Here is a 6,000-nt window from a genome sequence, read left to right on the forward strand (position 1 = left end):
CAAAGTGTCCTGCAAACGCAACGCAGACACAAAGCTGCCTCCAGTGCAGGCTTCGGCCTACACTCATCTCCCCCTGCTTACCCTTTGCTCCAACACCGCTAGTTGGGGCTCTAGGAAGACAATCTTTAATAGGCAAGGCAACGCATCCGGGTTCCAGCACCGCCAGCTGGTTCTCGGCAGTGTTCTTGTCACAGGTACTCCCTCGTGCCAAGCCTGGTTTCAGCACCGTCAGCTGTTTCCGGGTTGTGTCAACTTCACTGAGACGCCTATGCTTGCCCCGTCGTGGTGCGGTCGAGTTAGCCAACTCCAGGGTGCCTCCAGTTTAGGAGCTTCCTATGTGGGCTGCGTGAACTGGTAGTCAAGGCTGGTTCTGTAGTGCCAGTAGGCCCAGCTCCCCCTGTAGGACTGTTGGGGTTCGGTAACTGCGGCTGCCTCGCGGCCTAGCTGTTCTCTCCTCTCCTGTGGGCCTTGGGGTCCACCACCTGGTTCCAGCACCGTCAGCTGGTTCCGGGCCGAGCCTTTGGCTTAGGTGCCTCCTCCTGGGTATCCGAGTTCCGCCAACGCCAGGCGGTCCTTGGTAGTGCTTTTAAGCGCGGGCACCTACAGCTTAGTAACCGGGTTCCAGCACCGTCAGCTGGTCCTCGGTCGTGCCATTGGCTCTTGCACACTGGGGCAACGCATCCGGGTTCCAGCACCGCCAGCTGGTTCTCGGCAGTGTTTTTGTCACAGGTACTCCCTCGTGCCAAGCCTGGTTTCAGCACCGTCAGCTGTTTCCGGGTTGTGTCAAGCTCACTGAGACACCTATGCTTGCCTCGTCGTGGTGCGGTCGGGTTAGCCAACTCCAGGGTGCCTCCAGTTTAGGAGCTTCCTATGTGGGCTGCGTGAACTGGTAGTCAAGGCTGGTTCTGTAGTGCCAGTAGGCCCAGCTCCCCCTGTAGGACTGTTGGGGTTCGGTAACTGCGGCTGCCTCGCGGCCTAGCTGTTCTCTCCTCTCCTGTGGACCTTGGGGTCCACCACCTGGTTCCAGCACCGTCAGCTGGTTCCGGGCCGAGCCTTTGGCTTAGGTGCCTCCTCCTGGGTATCCGAGTTCCGCCAACGCCAGGCGGTCCTTGGTAGTGCTTTTAAGCGCGGGCACCTACAGCTTAGTAACCGGGTTCCAGCACCGTCAGCTGGTCCTCGGTCGTGCCATTGGCTCTTGCACACTGGGGCAACGCATCCGGGTTCCAGCACCGCCAGCTGGTTCTCGGCAGTGTTTTTGTCACAGGTACTCCCTCGTGCCAAGCCTGGTTTCAGCACCGTCAGCTGTTTCCGGGTTGTGTCAAGCTCACTGAGACACCTATGCTTGCCTCGTCGTGGTGCGGTCGGGTTAGCCAACTCCAGGGTGCCTCCAGTTTAGGAGCTTCCTATGTGGGCTGCGTGAACTGGTAGTCAAGGCTGGTTCTGTAGTGCCAGTAGGCCCAGCTCCCCCTGTAGGACTGTTGGGGTTCGGTAACTGCGGCTGCCTCGCGGCCTAGCTGTTCTCTCCTCTCCTGTGGACCTTGGGGTCCACCACCTGGTTCCAGCACCGTCAGCTGGTTCCGGGCCGAGCCTTTGGCTTAGGTGCCTCCTCCTGGGTATCCGAGTTCCGCCAACGCCAGGCGGTCCTTGGTAGTGCTTTTAAGCGCGGGCACCTACAGCTTAGTAACCGGGTTCCAGCACCGTCAGCTGGTCCTCGGTCGTGCCATTGGCTCTTGCACACTGGGGCAACGCATCCGGGTTCCAGCACCGCCAGCTGGTTCTCGGCAGTGTTTTTGTCACAGGTACTCCCTCGTGCCAAGCCTGGTTTCAGCACCGTCAGCTGTTTCCGGGTTGTGTCAAGCTCACTGAGACACCTATGCTTGCCTCGTCGTGGTGCGGTCGGGTTAGCCAACTCCAGGGTGCCTCCAGTTTAGGAGCTTCCTATGTGGGCTGCGTGAACTGGTAGTCAAGGCTGGTTCTGTAGTGCCAGTAGGCCCAGCTCCCCCTGTAGGACTGTTGGGGTTCGGTAACTGCGGCTGCCTCGCGGCCTAGCTGTTCTCTCCTCTCCTGTGGACCTTGGGGTCCACCACCTGGTTCCAGCACCGTCAGCTGGTTCCGGGCCGAGCCTTTGGCTTAGGTGCCTCCTCCTGGGTATCCGAGTTCCGCCAACGCCAGGCGGTCCTTGGTAGTGCTTTTAAGCGCGGGCACCTACAGCTTAGTAACCGGGTTCCAGCACCGTCAGCTGGTCCTCGGTCGTGCCATTGGCTCTTGCACACTGGGGCAACGCATCCGGGTTCCAGCACCGCCAGCTGGTTCTCGGCAGTGTTTTTGTCACAGGTACTCCCTCGTGCCAAGCCTGGTTTCAGCACCGTCAGCTGTTTCCGGGTTGTGTCAAGCTCACTGAGACACCTATGCTTGCCTCGTCGTGGTGCGGTCGGGTTAGCCAACTCCAGGGTGCCTCCAGTTTAGGAGCTTCCTATGTGGGCTGCGTGAACTGGTAGTCAAGGCTGGTTCTGTAGTGCCAGTAGGCCCAGCTCCCCCTGTAGGACTGTTGGGGTTCGGTAACTGCGGCTGCCTCGCGGCCTAGCTGTTCTCTCCTCTCCTGTGGACCTTCGGGTCCACCACCTGGTTCCAGCACCGTCAGCTGGTTCCGGGCCGAGCCTTTGGCTTAGGTGCCTCCTCCTGGGTATCCGAGTTCCGCCAACGCCAGGCGGTCCTTGGTAGTGCTTTTAAGCGCGGGCACCTACAGCTTAGTAACCGGGTTCCAGCACCGTCAGCTGGTCCTCGGTCGTGCCATTGGCTCTTGCACACTGGGGCAACGCATCCGGGTTCCAGCACCGCCAGCTGGTTCTCGGCAGTGTTTTTGTCACAGGTACTCCCTCGTGCCAAGCCTGGTTTCAGCACCGTCAGCTGTTTCCGGGTTGTGTCAAGCTCACTGAGACACCTATGCTTGCCTCGTCGTGGTGCGGTCGGGTTAGCCAACTCCAGGGTGCCTCCAGTTTAGGAGCTTCCTATGTGGGCTGCGTGAACTGGTAGTCAAGGCTGGTTCTGTAGTGCCAGTAGGCCCAGCTCCCCCTGTAGGACTGTTGGGGTTCGGTAACTGCGGCTGCCTCGCGGCCTAGCTGTTCTCTCCTCTCCTGTGGACCTTGGGGTCCACCACCTGGTTCCAGCACCGTCAGCTGGTTCCGGGCCGAGCCTTTGGCTTAGGTGCCTCCTCCTGGGTATCCGAGTTCCGCCAACGCCAGGCGGTCCTTGGTAGTGCTTTTAAGCGCGGGCACCTACAGCTTAGTAACCGGGTTCCAGCACCGTCAGCTGGTCCTCGGTCGTGCCATTGGCTCTTGCACACTGGGGCAACGCATCCGGGTTCCAGCACCGCCAGCTGGTTCTCGGCAGTGTTTTTGTCACAGGTACTCCCTCGTGCCAAGCCTGGTTTCAGCACCGTCAGCTGTTTCCGGGTTGTGTCAAGCTCACTGAGACACCTATGCTTGCCTCGTCGTGGTGCGGTCGGGTTAGCCAACTCCAGGGTGCCTCCAGTTTAGGAGCTTCCTATGTGGGCTGCGTGAACTGGTAGTCAAGGCTGGTTCTGTAGTGCCAGTAGGCCCAGCTCCCCCTGTAGGACTGTTGGGGTTCGGTAACTGCGGCTGCCTCGCGGCCTAGCTGTTCTCTCCTCTCCTGTGGACCTTGGGGTCCACCACCTGGTTCCAGCACCGTCAGCTGGTTCCGGGCCGAGCCTTTGGCTTAGGTGCCTCCTCCTGGGTATCCGAGTTCCGCCAACGCCAGGCGGTCCTTGGTAGTGCTTTTAAGCGCGGGCACCTACAGCTTAGTAACCGGGTTCCAGCACCGTCAGCTGGTCCTCGGTCGTGCCATTGGCTCTTGCACACTGGGGCAACGCATCCGGGTTCCAGCACCGCCAGCTGGTTCTCGGCAGTGTTTTTGTCACAGGTACTCCCTCGTGCCAAGCCTGGTTTCAGCACCGTCAGCTGTTTCCGGGTTGTGTCAAGCTCACTGAGACACCTATGCTTGCCTCGTCGTGGTGCGGTCGGGTTAGCCAACTCCAGGGTGCCTCCAGTTTAGGAGCTTCCTATGTGGGCTGCGTGAACTGGTAGTCAAGGCTGGTTCTGTAGTGCCAGTAGGCCCAGCTCCCCCTGTAGGACTGTTGGGGTTCGGTAACTGCGGCTGCCTCGCGGCCTAGCTGTTCTCTCCTCTCCTGTGGACCTTGGGGTCCACCACCTGGTTCCAGCACCGTCAGCTGGTTCCGGGCCGAGCCTTTGGCTTAGGTGCCTCCTCCTGGGTATCCGAGTTCCGCCAACGCCAGGCGGTCCTTGGTAGTGCTTTTAAGCGCGGGCACCTACAGCTTAGTAACCGGGTTCCAGCACCGTCAGCTGGTCCTCGGTCGTGCCATTGGCTCTTGCACACTGGGGCAACGCATCCGGGTTCCAGCACCGCCAGCTGGTTCTCGGCAGTGTTTTTGTCACAGGTACTCCCTCGTGCCAAGCCTGGTTTCAGCACCGTCAGCTGTTTCCGGGTTGTGTCAAGCTCACTGAGACACCTATGCTTGCCTCGTCGTGGTGCGGTCGGGTTAGCCAACTCCAGGGTGCCTCCAGTTTAGGAGCTTCCTATGTGGGCTGCGTGAACTGGTAGTCAAGGCTGGTTCTGTAGTGCCAGTAGGCCCAGCTCCCCCTGTAGGACTGTTGGGGTTCGGTAACTGCGGCTGCCTCGCGGCCTAGCTGTTCTCTCCTCTCCTGTGGACCTTCGGGTCCACCACCTGGTTCCAGCACCGTCAGCTGGTTCCGGGCCGAGCCTTTGGCTTAGGTGCCTCCTCCTGGGTATCCGAGTTCCGCCAACGCCAGGCGGTCCTTGGTAGTGCTTTTAAGCGCGGGCACCTACAGCTTAGTAACCGGGTTCCAGCACCGTCAGCTGGTCCTCGGTCGTGCCATTGGCTCTTGCACACTGGGGCAACGCATCCGGGTTCCAGCACCGCCAGCTGGTTCTCGGCAGTGTTTTTGTCACAGGTACTCCCTCGTGCCAAGCCTGGTTTCAGCACCGTCAGCTGTTTCCGGGTTGTGTCAAGCTCACTGAGACACCTATGCTTGCCTCGTCGTGGTGCGGTCGGGTTAGCCAACTCCAGGGTGCCTCCAGTTTAGGAGCTTCCTATGTGGGCTGCGTGAACTGGTAGTCAAGGCTGGTTCTGTAGTGCCAGTAGGCCCAGCTCCCCCTGTAGGACTGTTGGGGTTCGGTAACTGCGGCTGCCTCGCGGCCTAGCTGTTCTCTCCTCTCCTGTGGACCTTCGGGTCCACCACCTGGTTCCAGCACCGTCAGCTGGTTCCGGGCCGAGCCTTTGGCTTAGGTGCCTCCTCCTGGGTATCCGAGTTCCGCCAACGCCAGGCGGTCCTTGGTAGTGCTTTTAAGCGCGGGCACCTACAGCTTAGTAACCGGGTTCCAGCACCGTCAGCTGGTCCTCGGTCGTGCCATTGGCTCTTGCACACTGGGGCAACGCATCCGGGTTCCAGCACCGCCAGCTGGTTCTCGGCAGTGTTTTTGTCACAGGTACTCCCTCGTGCCAAGCCTGGTTTCAGCACCGTCAGCTGTTTCCGGGTTGTGTCAAGCTCACTGAGACACCTATGCTTGCCTCGTCGTGGTGCGGTCGGGTTAGCCAACTCCAGGGTGCCTCCAGTTTAGGAGCTTCCTATGTGGGCTGCGTGAACTGGTAGTCAAGGCTGGTTCTGTAGTGCCAGTAGGCCCAGCTCCCCCTGTAGGACTGTTGGGGTTCGGTAACTGCGGCTGCCTCGCGGCCTAGCTGTTCTCTCCTCTCCTGTGGACCTTGGGGTCCACCACCTGGTTCCAGCACCGTCAGCTGGTTCCGGGCCGAGCCTTTGGCTTAGGTGCCTCCTCCTGGATATCCGAGTTCCGCCAACGCCAGGCGGTCCTTGGTAGTGCTTTTAAGCGCGGGCACCTACAGCTTAGTAACCGGGTTCCAGCACCGTCAGCTGGTCCTCGGTCGTG

The sequence above is a fragment of the Ranitomeya imitator genome, chromosome 4 (assembly GCF_032444005.1).
Source record: "Ranitomeya imitator isolate aRanImi1 chromosome 4, aRanImi1.pri, whole genome shotgun sequence".
Lineage (NCBI taxonomy): Eukaryota > Metazoa > Chordata > Amphibia > Anura > Dendrobatidae > Ranitomeya > Ranitomeya imitator.